This window comes from Haliotis asinina, chromosome 14 (assembly GCF_037392515.1).
Source record: "Haliotis asinina isolate JCU_RB_2024 chromosome 14, JCU_Hal_asi_v2, whole genome shotgun sequence".
Taxonomy (NCBI): Eukaryota; Metazoa; Mollusca; class Gastropoda; order Lepetellida; family Haliotidae; genus Haliotis; species Haliotis asinina.
In genome coordinates this window covers 21524852-21540055 of record NC_090293.1, presented here as the reverse complement: position 1 = coordinate 21540055, position 15204 = coordinate 21524852, and the positions used below count along the sequence as shown (strand labels likewise).

The window sequence follows — 15204 nt, the reverse complement described above, 5'->3', positions numbered from 1 at the left end:
GACACAGAGACACACAGACAGAGACAGACAGAGACACACACACGCACACACACGCACAGAGACACACACACGCACCTTCTCAAAAAGCTGTATCCGCCCCTGGTGAGTGATTTAGTTTCACAATTTTACCTTAAGTTTGTATAATGGTGGCGCGCATTTCTCTAAATAGGAATAGTAAGCTTAACGGCACAAGAAACGTAAACGTCTTTCCTCTCAAGGTCCAGGAAATCTGATAGCTTCTGTACGGCTCTGAAAGGATCCTGTGAGAAACAGAATTATATATATTATATATTTGGCTGAATAATCTGTGTCTTACAAAAATGTTGAAGGTGTGTCTTTCGGCGCCATTTAATATAAAAGTAGTGTTATATATGTCAACGTTACGATCCACAGCCCAAGGTATCCCGATACAGTTGTTGGAATCCCGTACCTTCAGCACCTCCTCGTAGGCTTGAATATGAACAAGGATATCAGAATGCCCTTTGAAGGGCACATCGGAATCTCGCCAGTGTTCAAACATTCCATTACAGTCCACCGGAAACAGAGTTCAAACGTTAGCGAACTACTCATTTTCAAATGCCTGCTGCATAGAAGAAAACATATGATGCAAGTTTTATATTTCCTGAATATATCTAGCAACCAGACCCAGTTGCATATTGTGGAATTAAGTTCTTTTGGTTTGACTGGAACACATTTATCTTACATAGCGCGACAGATTAATAAAGTGAGTGAGTTTAGTCTGCTTAATAATATTCCAGCAGTATCACGAAGGAAGCCACCAGAAATGGGATCCACACACTGGACTCATGAGGGGAATCAAAAACGGTCTTTCGGCGTGACGAGCGAACGCTTTTAACACTAAGCTACCCCTCCGCCCCATATCAATATAAGAGACTAAAGTTTTCAGTTTAGTGAAATAAAGGGGTACCGCTCAGTTCTTTCTTTTAGCACCTCCTGTTTAGCACCATGCCTAGTTCCTCGAATGTCCAGTGTGTTCCTGTTTAAAGACGTATGCTAGTTGTGATCGGTGGGATATGACCTAACAGCATTGACGACAAGAATGTGTACTCTCACCCTATAAATTTCCAAGGTACTGCCGTCTCTCTCTCTCTCTGTCTCTCTCTCCCCCTCTCTCTTACTCTCTCTCTCCTTCCCCCACTCTCTTTCCCTTTCTCCCCTCCCCTCTCTCTCCCCCCTCTCTCCCACTCTCTCTACAGTCCCCCCCCCTCCTCTCTCTGTGTGATGCAGTCAGATTGGAAGATCAGTCCTTTCGTGAAATGAAGAAGAGGGTCCGCGTCATTTGTGGACAACAATCATTAACATACTTCAGTCATTTCGTAAATTTTCACTTAAAAACTTTATCTTCAAATGTGGATCAAAGTCTCAACGTCACTTATTGTCACTAACAGTTAACACTATTGTGACAGCACTTCAGCTTGGCTTTGGAGTATTTACACCTTTTTGTTTGACACTTACTGTGTCCAGAGCAGCCACACATCACAAACCCCTGTCCACCACATTCGGATGAAATGAAATGACTGAAGTATCTTGATTGTAGTTACGCGAAATGGATAGATTCTAATCCTGTTAGCACTGTTTGTCGCTTCACACACACAGGCGCGCACACATGCACGCACGCACGCACGCGCGCGCGCACACACAAAGGCCACGCGCCTGTTTACTCTCGCTCAGTGGCCGGCATGCCATTATTTATGCAAATCTTCAAGATTTTATGACTGCTTCTTTCAACAGTAACATCACTCCCTCAACAATCACTGAAGTCAGTTTGTTTCTTCTCAGTTTTAATATTTAAACAGTGTGGAATCATACTTGCCCTTATTCCCCATGAAGAGAAAATGATAACCAGGTTTGGGTGTTACAACTTCAGACGTGTTGTTAAATATGGCCGCCAGACGAAGACTTCATAGAGAGAACAGTACAGTCCTCGGGGAGTACGATGTGCTAATAAACTAGCTCTGTCTGTAAGATGAGGTACATGTTACTCCATCAGACTATTACGCATTATTCATCGTAGAGCGCATTATTTATTTTTTGCATTCATAGACATATATTCATAGATCTGTTTGATTGGCATTAGTATGCAGTTGGGGTTAGATATCCCTGATCTCTGTTGATCTTATCCCAACTGCGTACAAGGAACTGATAAACATAACAGATCAGAGCGCTCCAGCTATCACTGCTAACTGATGTTATCAGCCATGTACACTTTGTTTCCGCTTCAGTTAGAATTGGCTTCCTCTTATTGTCACATCATTACCACCTTCCGTAGTTGTAGTTGGTGGTGTTAATTCCATTGATATATGTTGTTATTTAACCCTGTTCATATATATAAGTCTGTTCTGTGCTGTATTATTTCACTCTTGCTTGACAGCGGTATAAGGATCCATGCCGAAACGTCGCATCAAATGTAAAATAAAGGCGTTGTAATCTGCATACCCATCGTTGTTAAGGGCGGTGGGGGTGGCTCAGTGGTAAAAGTGTTCGCTCTTAACGCCAAAGACCTGGTGGGTACCAATGTGTGAAGTTCATTTATGGTGTCCCCCGTCGTGATATTGCTGGAATATTGCTAAAAGCGTCGTAAAAATAAACTCATTCACTCACACTAAATATCTGAAAATATAAAAGTATGCTAAATGAAAAATCTTACAAGGTTGGTAGAGCTAACAATCAACTCTTCTTCCCTTGCTCAGACAGGGAACTGATGCGCTGCCTATTCGAATCGACCAAGAAGAACCTAGAGACTCCCCAACACTGCAGCCTTCTGAATTACCCACAGAATCGCTTTACTCTCGGGTAGAGGGGAGTACCCAGGCACTCTCATGATTTGCGTCAAAAGATCACCAGTCACCATGGTCACAGAGATCAGTTATACTCATGACTTATGTCACCCGTGGTATATTTGTCTGAGTATATGGGTAAATAAATAGCTAACCAAGGTATATGATACAGATTGGTATCAGGCGTCCAGTGCGGCAGGCATATCGTATTATGTAGTCTATGTCACCATATCACGCCTGTCTGAGCATCAGTAATGTGGAAACGTAATATACTAACATGACATCAACCAAACCATTAAGCACATTCCTGTAATATAGCTTACTGCTTACAGTCAAGGTGATCTGAAGCTTCGCTCTGATGGTTGTAAGGAGGATGTTGGAAGATAAATGTTCTTGACTTCCAAACTCGTGGACATCCTGATTGGAAATGATGTTCAGTAACCCATGATTGTCACAAGAGGCAAGTAACGGGCAAGTTCGCTGACACGTATCCCAGTTGCGTAGATCGATGCTCATGCTGTTGATCACTTTCATTTCTTCTTTCATGTTTAGGTATCAGCATAATTGCCCTGCATGCTTACGATTGCCTTACCACAGATGTCTCCTTTAGAAACGGATCCCTGAACTTAACATCCTCAGGTTATTGTGTTTATTTCCTCTTATTTCCTTAGCTTTGCTTTGTTTTCATTGTGACCAGTGACTTAAACAGCAGGAATATTTTTGTTTAAAATGGTCCTGCGATACTACTGCTGTCGATGAGATATGATGGTGTTACTTTCAGTGTCTATTTTCTATCTCAAGAGAGTGGCGAGTGGTCTTGTGCGTAGTGCTCATGTCACAAATCAGTTGAAGTTAAGCACCGTCGAGCTAGGACAGTCCTTGGATGTGTGGCCGTGTTTGACAGTTTGACTGACCATGTGGTCTCACCTTAGGCAAGTGAGTTCAAAATTGCCACTGTTCACCCAGCAGAAAATGTGTAAAGTCAAGTGACTACAACCTTCTAGCGCCTAATAAGCAGCTTGGAATATCCGGGGTAATACTGATGATCAGTGTGTTAGCGCTTGGAGCATGTTTGCATGGAGATTAGCGCATTATAAGACTTCACATTAATATCATGTCTACAGGAGAACGAGGAGTATCCTGTCAATTAGTAACAAACCAGTGATATAAGTCTTCGTGCACACTGTCTGGGTCAGTATCGTACCCTGTCGATGGCAGAAGAGAAAGACTTTTCATTAGGCTAGTATCTTTGTGATTTACAGCCACTCTCAGCAATATTCCATCTACAAGCTTATCATACATTTTTGAACTTTGCAATATCATTTAACAACATCTGTTCCACTCGTTTATTGAACATAGTTATATATTTCGCTTGTCCTCTCATATGTTAGCAACTGAATGTTGAAGATACGAAAATATACTTAATGTAAATGAAAGAAAGTGTATCAGTTGTCATTTTGAAGACGAGTTTCACTGTACTTCGATTGCCCATATATATGTAATGCCAGACTAAATTATATTGAGCGATGTAAGTGGAAAAATCCATCTGGCTTTAAACTGACACACTTATTTGGTTTAAAGAATGTTAACCAGTTGTGTAATTTTGCTATATATTTGTTTATCGCATGTAGGATAAGACAATAAGCCTAATCTGTATTACTGCAAACAAACAAACAAACAAAAACCGAAAACATTTCCGACTGTCTTATAATATCAAAGCCTTATCTGTATAATAGGATTCTGGACTCTCTTAAACTAGCGATAATAAGGATGTAATGTCAATGAATGTCCTTGACTATACTATAAAAATCGAGGAATCGCGTATGAGCAACTAAGCGTCAGACATATATATGAAATTGTGAGTGTCCATTAAGTAAGTGAGTGAGTGAGTGAAGGTGGATTTACATCGTTTGGGCAATAGTTCCAGCAAATATCCCGTGAAACGGGTTTCACTCATTGTACACTTTGTCTTTATGACACAGTACTAAAAGGTGAGTGTGTGAATGTGGCTTTACGCCACTCATAGAAATAATCCAACAATGGGCCAGTCGGAACTGGGCTTCACACATTGTACCCATGTGGGAATCGAACCCATGACATTCATTCTAAACCATCGTCAATGATAAAGAACCTTTCAGGAATGCCGCAGTGAAGATATAACCCGTAACCGCCCATGTCACCTGCATGTATAATTTCTAGCATATGGCAACATACCAGCGGTACTCACGGTTAGCCTCATTGGTCTGGACTCCTCCACCATCGTTATAAAGGTTGTAACACCTCTGGACCAGTCCACATCGAAAAGCCACGAAATATTGCAAAAATACTAGCGTCATATAACAGGAACATGAGACAGGCAGACATCGTTATGAAAGAGAGCAGAGTAATTACCAAACGAACCAGAATACGTTTTTGCTTTCCACCTTCCCGCTTTGATAGCCATGTATGAACAGGAATCTTTGTCAAGGACACAGACTGGGACGGGGTATTTCACCTTCAAGCGACCGCGCACAGGACCTGAAAATAAAGCGGAGAAAAACATGTAAATTAATATCCACCCTTCTTCTAACCCATTTATGTGTACACTGTGTTTGTAGAACCATGTGCATCTCGTGTTACATGAAAGTAGAAACCTGCTGTCGACACTGGTTCACTGAGGATGCATGAGTGCACTTCATGCCATTAATAGCAAAAAATGCATTTCCACGTACACGTTAGGATTTTAAACGTTAACGTTATTTTAAACGCAATTGCTCATATAAGTTTTCGTCGATTTGACAAAAATAAATATGCATTTGTTTGTCAGTTTTTTTAAACAGAACTTTCTTTGAAGAATTGCTATGAGGCCATTAAATGAACCGCAGTCCACGTCTTCTCCTTTTTTCCAAATCTCATGTATGTTCTCATTCTCATAATTCATGTTCATATTCCTCAGATTCGAAGTTCGTATTCAAGCTTTCAGTTCTCATATTCAAAGTTCATGACATACATATTCAGTTTCATAATTTTCATCATAAATCCATAACAGACGACTGGAAACAAAACAGAGTATTGTTATAAGTATCTAGGATATTACATGTCTAAGAAACGTACAATCAATAAAATACAAAGGAAATAAAAAGAAGAAGTATATTTACTTTAACAGCTCAGAAACGACATGGAAATTACATACAAATCACCTTACCGTATCGCAAACACAAAGATAAATTATATTAACAATAACAATATACACATATCATTTTGTTGGACCAATATTCTCCACTTTTCAAACCTAAAAAAACATGTCTTCTGCAAAACCACGTGGTAATGAATGACAAAGAAAAAGGGTAACTTCTCTTAAATACAGCAAGACAGCATGGGAACACTGAGTAAAGAGCTCCTTACAGGAGACACTGACTGAAGACGTGGTACAATCTCAGTTTTGGCTTTTACAGCTGCCATCATATGTAGAGCCGTGTAATGCGCTCAGGATAAGGTTTAATGTTCATCCTTCCTAGAGTCTTCTGACGTAGATCACGAGCAATAATACGTCAGCTGTTCTGTCGGTATGGACTGTCAGGCGTCAGTTGCATGTCTTGCAGGTTTTGCCATATTACGAGTGCGATGGCGGAATGCTGTCACAGGAAATGTATTTGTAGCTTGTGACTGACATCCTCAGGCTCTACATTGCTCGAATGCAGATAAACCTTCCCGCCTATTCCCATGGTTCTCGCGATCTCGGTTTAATTCGTTGTTAATCATTTGTCAGTTTGTCTTGCTACTCTGCAGTCTAAATGACTGTAAACGAGGTGAGGTGACCTAATGTTTACAACGACTGCCTGTTCTTGTTTCGATTTCCTGCATGGATACAGTGTGTGAAGCCCATTTCTGGTGTCTCCTGCCATGACAATATCGACAAGAAGCGGCGTAAAATTCCACTAACTCTCAGAATGAGGACCTCTGAAAACGTTTGACTGAACATCAGATATACGGGGAAGCTTTCTGCAATTTCTTCAGCTTCTTGAATTCGTACAAAGTACAATACAGTTCAGTTATAGCAATGACTTTCTGCATCAATTATTGGGTAACTATATTATTGGACAATTATTGATACGTTCAGATGTGCAAGATTGTCCGCTCGTCTCACTGAAGACCCGGAGTCGGTTCCCAACATGGGCACAGTTTCTGAAGTCCATGTCTGCTTGTCCACGTTCCTGTCGTGAGATATCGCTGAGATATCGCTGAGATATTGCTATAAGATGCATAAAACCACACGTCTTCACTAGTTCACTTTGTTTATCATGGAAATACTGTACTCTGTTACTAGTAGTTACTGACCAGATGTCTGGTTGGGTGCGCATTTGCGAACCTGTATGGTAAAGTTAACTATTAAGAGTGATTATCATTAATCATACACATGTATGTCCGTCAGTCCTGTTGCACTCGTGCTGTATGATTACATCTCACGTCAGTCTTATCCGAAACTGGACTAGTTCACACGCGGTGTCAACATAGGCCCATTTCATAACAATGCTAAAAAATTGAGGTGTATGCACGGAATGTGCTATGCTGGTGTACTTCACACACATACTTATTTAGAAGCACACCAGTGAAGGTCCGGGGTAGAGTAGGCCTTCAGCAACTCATGCTTGCCATAAAAGGCGACTATGCTTGTCGTAAGAGGCGACTAACGGGATCGTGTGGTCAGGCTCGCTGACTTGTTTGACACATGTCATCGGTTCCCAATTACGCAGATCGATGTGCATGCTTTTGATCACTGGATTATTTGGTAGAGACTCGATTATTTACAGAATAAGCTGGAATATTGCTGAGTGCGGTGTAAAACTAAACTCACTCACTATTCAAAAGCATGCTCAGTCTAGTCATACAATGCTCTTCAGAATACAATTATATATACACGTTTATATTGTCTTGTAATTATTACAGTAAACTTAACCTCCCTTTCTCTCTCACACACGCTCTTTCTCTAGCGTGTATGTGCGCGCGCGTGCGTGTATGTGTGCGCGTGTGTGTATGTTGCAACGTAAACAGCAGCTACACATAAATTAATTACCTAACATAATTTAAATCTTATGATCATTCAGAACAGAGAGAACACAACACACGGCATTATAGCGAGATAGCGCTGTTTAGAGGGACAGCGGTATGAAGTGAGTCACGCCGACACAGCCCAGCCTAGAATAACACTGGACAGGAAAAAACAAAGGGTTTATACACGGTATGCTATGTAACTTAACTTTATGCCAGTACATGCCATAACAACAGAGCGATAGAATGTCACATACGTTTTAAGTAGTGGCTAGGTCCGAATCAGACCGTTAATTGTAGTCACACGTACAGGGGGCCTTATTCAGCCAAAGTGGTGTATGAGCCAGATTTACTATTTGTATCTCTTGAAGTTACTCGCGGCTTTCCCTGACAACGATATTGAGATTGTATTTATCTATGATAGGAATAATCTCATACAACTGAGATAATGTTCTTGGCCGAATCGACTCAAATGATAATGCTTTTATACTGGGCGTCAGATTAGCCTTGTGGTAGCCTTATGGTTAAAGCGTCCACTCGTCACGTCGAAGCACCTCAGTGTGTTCGAATTCACACATGGGTACAGTGTGTGGAGTACATTTCTGGTGATATTGTTGGAATATTGTTAAAGACGGCGTAAAACCATACTCACTCACTCTGTTTCATATGTTGATATTTTACTCTTTTTGCAGCTGTGCAGTGAACAGTGAGTGATACTTATCTGACTGTTTTACCAATTTAGGTTGATTTGATGCTGTAGTGATATTATATATTTACTTGTCTGCCCCACTTTCATGAAGAGAACCCATCGACTTTTCTTCCTGAAAGGTGATATGAGGCCATTAAAAGAACCGGAGTCCATGTCTGTTTAGATCTCACTGGTCAGACGGTAGTCCATGAGAAGGACCGACAGGGACAGTCAGTCATGTACCAGATGTTTGAAGGACTACGAACCAGCAACTACTTTCCTCTCAGATGCTTAAAGGGAAACTGTACTTTAGAGCTTAGACGGGATGACATCTATCTCCCTGGTTGCCTCGGGACAGGTTAGAGTATGTACAAAGAAAATAACGCCCAAGCTCCATGAAAGGGGTGGACTTCCTGAACTTCGAGATATTATCTCTCTTACTGACATTGTCACGAAAAGCAAACTTGCAAATGTATTTGTGGTGCAAAAGTATAAAGGGTCCAACTCACTGATGATATTGTTGTACTATTTAGAGAGTAAAGTGATATGGTGAAAGCATAGTGATAAAAAATGTCAGTATGTCAGTATGCCGGAGAGAAGCTGATATTGATACAGGCAAAGCAAGCCCTGTAGTCTCACCATTTAGTCTGTTTATGAGGATATCAAAGTGTAGTCGCCACTGAAATGTACATGCTGCCATTCTTCAGGCAATCACTGGACGTGGGAGATGACTAACATGCTGCTGCAAGGCAAAGCAGAAACTATCCCAAAGTTTAAAGACCATCTAGAACTGATACCCAACGAAGAACTAAATAAACTGTCACCACCTCGGGTTCTGACCTGCCACTTCTTCATGTCTCAAGTACCGCTTGATCTGAAGGAAAAGAAGTGTCGGGTGGTCTATACAGTGAGAGATCCTAAAGATGTAGCAGTTTCTCCGTACAAAATTCACTACACATCGACACCATTTGAACACTGTATACCTTGGAATGTTTGAGGACTTTCTGCAGTTGTTCCTTGAACAAAGAGGTAACCATTACCTTGACAGTATCGTCATTATGTGATAGTGATTCATAAACACATGCTCTGACATCGTTACTCATGATCACTGGAGTGTCTGGTCCAGAGTCGGTTTGTTTACAAAAATATCGTACAGTTGTATTCCTTGTGAAACAAATATATAATTGTAGCCTATATTCATATTAGTGACTTGATTATTCAGACATGTAATACTCCAGTATTATTGGCAACGAGACTGCGCGGGTAAACGACGATTTATAGCAATGACATTCAAACTGTTATATACTGTTGGTCATGTCTTGATATTTTCATCGTATTTTCAACACACTCAGTCTGTTGCTGAAACAAACCATTGTGTTCTTGACTACAGGACAATTGGTTGTCAGTCACACTTCCACATAAGTTACAGAATAAGAAGATCGCTTCTGACCGGGATCTTCACAGGTGGCGAGTAAGCATGACTAACTGGTCAAAGTATATTACCTAATAAACATCTAACAAGCAAACGCCTAGCTGGTTCCGAAATGGGGAAGCAATAGAGAGCCACGCGTATTCCCACGAACAAGCAATATTCCAGATGCTCACTGTAAACTTCCTTTGCATCCATTGTGTGAGGAAGTATTACAGAAGCTACTCGTTTACAAGTGTCAGTTTAGTTTCGCTCATATTACAGCCAAGACGTGATATCTACGAGCCTATATTGGCTTGATAATTTTGACTTGCAGACATGGACTTGAACGAGTTGTAATTGTGTTGACCTTGAAATGGCTCCAACCCATCCCCGTTGGTCCATTCTGCTCTAAACCCACACACCGAACACACACGTGTATTTGTCACAGGACCCAGTTGTGGCTGTGCAGACATTATCGGACTTTTAAGACTCCTAAGAAATGACGATCAGTGCAGGTCAATCACAGAAAAATGTCATATGTCCAAGATGAGGGTGGACAAAGATGCCTACGCTGTGAAAGTTGACGGGGATAGTTTGTTTTTCTGGAAAGGTAAAATATCTTTCCAATCTGTATTGGTTTCTTGCTTTACAGTTGCAAGTACATAATCGTGTCTCGATCAGATTAGACGATCCAGTGATTGGTAGTATTCGTAACGAACCTGGCCATTCTACCTACGATTCTATACTTATGACCACCATAAATTTCTTAATTTTGAAGACATAAACATTTTTTCTTTTTACATATCAGAACATTGAAGATAACATTGAAGATAACTGAGTTTTATTGGAGCAATAAATCGGTGGGGGATACCAGGAAATGTTTTCACACATTATACCTCTCTGGGCAATCGAAACCCGGTCTTCGTCATGAAGAGCGGACACTATAGCCTTACGCTATCTCATCACCCCAATAAATTAAAAAGGGCGATGTTCATTAACGGACAAGATCATAACATCCATATGTATTCTTCTGTGACGTCACACTTTTGAAACGTTTGTTACGTCAATGGAGTGAGTGAGTTTAGTTTTACGCTGCTTTTAGCAATATTCCAGCAATATCTTTACATGGGACACCAGAAAATGGACTTCACACATTGTACCCATGTGGGGAATCGATTCCGGACGAGCGAACGTTTTAACCACTAGGCTACCCCACCGCCCCTAGTCAATGGAATACATGACTGTTTTAAAAAGGAACAAAAGTGATTGTCGTGTATTACTTGCGTCATTTCTGGATTTGCACCCGCGAACACTAGTACACCACTTAAAGAGGCGTTACAGCTTCCGTAGTACATGCAGGTAATATACAGAATATGGCAATGTCTGGTGTGTACGCGTGTGTGCGTGCGCGTGTTTGTGGTATGCTGACTAAGCAGGCTTTACGTCGAACTCAGTAACCCCATTTAGCATCGGACCTCTGTTCGTCCAGGTGTTTCTGGCAAGTGGAGGAATTGGTTCACGAAGGACATGTTGGATGACTACTATTGTGTGTATGGGAAAAAGATGGCAGGGTCCAGATTCTATGAGCGATACAGCAGAGCAAATGACAGTTGAAAAAATGTACGGCTCATGGGCTTATGCATATTTTACAGTATTCAGTTAATAGCAAAGCTATCTCTTCGTCTGATCATGTACATACCGACAAGGACAATGAATTTATCGGGGTCTCTCTGGTTTTTAAATTAAGTTGTGCTGTCAGGTGTGGTAACTGGTAGAACAATATGGTCAGGTGGGGGTAATCTCAACATTTAGACATGTGGTGGAGATATATACTGGACAAAATAGTTGGGGTTATATATAAATTTTGAAATTATGTATAATGAACTATCTACTCACTGACACAGATAAAATACCAATAAAATATTACCAATATCCCTAACTTATTTTGTCCAGTTTATTGCTTTATTTCTCCTGTTTATTTCACATGGATATACAGTCAAAGAAAAAGAATATGTTTATGTACATCACATGAGTTAACCAACATAACATTTTTAGCACATGTTTCCATGCTTTTAATATACTTAAACATACACTAACAGTAACATACATACATACACTATCGTCATATATACATTCAGTCAATGCAATATTCCACGTATACTGCATACACATCACAGAATCTATATTTAACACATTTCGTTTTACACATATTCAAAAAATGAAATACTTTTATACACATCTCATGTGTTAACATATTTTAACACATTTTCCCATGATGAAACATCACATACTTTCTTTAAAGTCCGACCAGATACAAAACGGCATCTGCATACTCTTAAAACCTCCGGGTAAGAGGAGGTCTTTCTCAATTTGGATTTGGTGGTCAATATTTCGGTATTTCTTCTTCTTGGCGGACTGCTTCCCTCCCGTGAGTATCTGACTGATGACATTCTCTGTGTGACACTGTTCTTGTTGAGGTGCGATTGTCCAGCCTTATTCACACGAATATTCCATCCTTTGAGGTGGTTGCTGGTACGGGAACCAGTGGAAATTGTTCCATTCTGATCTGCCTGCGCTGTCAATCTGCACTTAAGTAACATAAGCCCTGAACATTGACACTCCTGGATTGGTCAAGTCGATGTCATTCAGTCTGATCAGGGTCAATGCGGATGCACGTGGTTCACTGATGGATTGTTTGCAAAGTCAGGCTGCAATCCAAAGCTTTGTACATTACGCCAAATGTCTTGGTGAAATTTGAACAAGCTACCCTTCAAGTCACAGTGGAAGATGTCTCTGGTGGCGTTATGGGCGGCCGTCTTGAAGTCAGTCACTACCAAGGAAGATCTTAGATAATGGTGAACTTCTGGTGCTTTCTGCTTGAGAACTGCGAAGAAGTGGTGGTAAGTTGTCTGCTTGTAATGGGGCATAAGCAAGGGGAAACATCTTCTGGTGGACGCAGGCATGGATGGTGTACATCTGGTAGAAGAAACTTGGGCAAATCTGGAAGGTACCATCAGCAAAGTATGTGTGTGAAGAGGCATGGTGTAGTAGACTGGCTGAAGTACTGAATATCGTCATCTGGTCGTCTGAATGGAGAAGTTGTTATTGGTGGATGTCTGAGTGTACGTAGGTGGATGTCAGATCTCTAACGAGGCACGGAAGGTCTTTCTCTTGCACGGGACTCATGCAGGCTGCTCTTGATACTGTAGATGTGCATTCAACAATATCTTCACTTTCTGTCTTAAGACAAACAGATCTGTGAAATGGGACAGGAAATCCTAACTAGGTAGTTCCAATAATGAAAACTACGTAGGTGATCCCTAACAAATTTGATGTAGTATATGATAGATTATGATAGTATGCAATATTATAAATTTACCATGTAGTTCCTCTTGATAAATTGATGGGATTGGTCTACTGATATGTTTGATTTTTCCTTTCAGACTGACCAGGAACTTGTCTACGACAACTCTTTTCTGGTTTCTGGATGACTGTGTAGATGTCTGTAGGTTGTGATGAGACCATCTGTGGTGTTGAGCGTAGCTGGGCATGTAGCTACGCAAGATCTCCAATGAATATTGGTGTGTCTGCGTCTCTTAACATTGAATTTGTTTCCTTGGTACACGATAATGGCCGCCATGCTTGTTAAGAACAAACTCCAACTTCTGCTCATTTGCTATTCTACAATGGTGGTATAACAAATTATACTCCAGTTTGAAAATTAAAATAAACAACAGTAAATACATGTCATGAACGTGTAAGCAAAATACCAAACAATTAGTGTCAGTACAATCAAAAGTGTTCACCATACACCCTGAACATACCTGGCCTGAGCTCACCCCTATTGGCTTGGGTGGTACCTTTACTTGGAGTTCACTTTGACATGTCACCATCTGCTTGTAAAAAACAGGATTAGTCTTAATCGCCTTCAGTAAGGTGGCAAACCAGAGATAAAGCGGATTTATCATTGTATGATGTTATTGTACTGAAATATATCGATATAACAAAATAGCATTTGCTTGTGGTTCTGTGTAAAAAAAATTGTGAACAGGTCGTTACGTAAGAACCCGACGCCATATGAACACTGTTACGTCATGATGGTGGGTCAGCGTGCATGAGATATTGATGGGAACGTGCCGGTCAGATAGTTGAACTGGATAACGAATAATGATAAGCACTCGTGCACATTAAGTTGTCTGTACGGACACTGACAGTAATAATGTTTGATGTGACGGCAGTTGCATGTCTCGCTGGTTTTTCCACATTGCGAGTCCGATGGCAGCAACGGTGTCACAGGAAATGTCTTTGTAGCTTGTGAACTCAGAATGACATCCTCAGGCTCTCTCTAAACCTTCACAACCTACGCTACGCATAAGTGTGCTTTGAGAAATGTTGTTTTATGGAAAGGATGTCATGATGTTAAACAGATTTACCACTTGAAGGATGCACTGGCGTTTCTGAGCTTGGTGCCCATTCCATACAGGTGGTAGGTAAATTAAAGACATGAGGCCAGTGATATTGCTGTACGAGTTCGTAGGACCCGTTGTGTGTGCACTCTAAAGAGGGCAGTGATTCTCACCGAAAGTATTTATTACCATATGTGAGTGAGTAAGGTTTTTCGCCGCTTTTAAGAATATGTTAGCTATATGACGAGGGACACCGGAAATGGGCTTCACGTAAGGAATTCAACCCCGGGTCTTCGGTGTGACGAGCGGACACACTAACTACAATGCTACGCCACCGTACCTATACCTGAGAGGGTACGTCAGTCGAAATGCAGGCACATTGAGTTCTACTATGTGTTGTAGATGTCGTTTATTTCTTCTTCAAAATGATGGCTGAATCTGAGTACATTTGCCAGTTACGGCCCATGCCGATAGGAAACCACCGGAAGTCCTATGGTTCCTGGTATTGCGATCCATCTTCAGTTGCTGGCGATCTCTAACTCGATTCTACATTGTGTCGTGAAATATGATATCGTGTCAGAATTATTTGCTATTTATGAATGTGGTTAACCAGCATGTCGTCTTATATTTAAAATTGGTTTGGTTGATACGATGCTTTCATAGTCATGATGTGGCGTAAATACTGCCGCTGTGACTTGAATTCACTCACTATTGTAATTGATGTTTTGCTACTATTTGCAAATGCATTTGCATAGCATATAAACATCTACGTTATGAGATATTGCGTCAACATGATATAATTGTTTTAAATGTTTAAGAACGGTATAACTCAGTTGCAGACACGTGGAACAGACACAACAATATGTAACACTC

The 15204-nt window shown here is 40.8% G+C and overlaps 2 pseudogenes; both read left to right on the top strand.

Moving 5' to 3' along the window:
- Nucleotides 1-11539, top strand: part of LOC137260701 (sulfotransferase 1A1-like) — a 189664-nt pseudogene extending 178125 nt beyond the window's left edge.
- Nucleotides 6950-9578, top strand: LOC137261945 (sulfotransferase 1A3-like; annotated as a pseudogene).
- Nucleotides 11540-15204: the final 3665 nt, after the last annotated feature.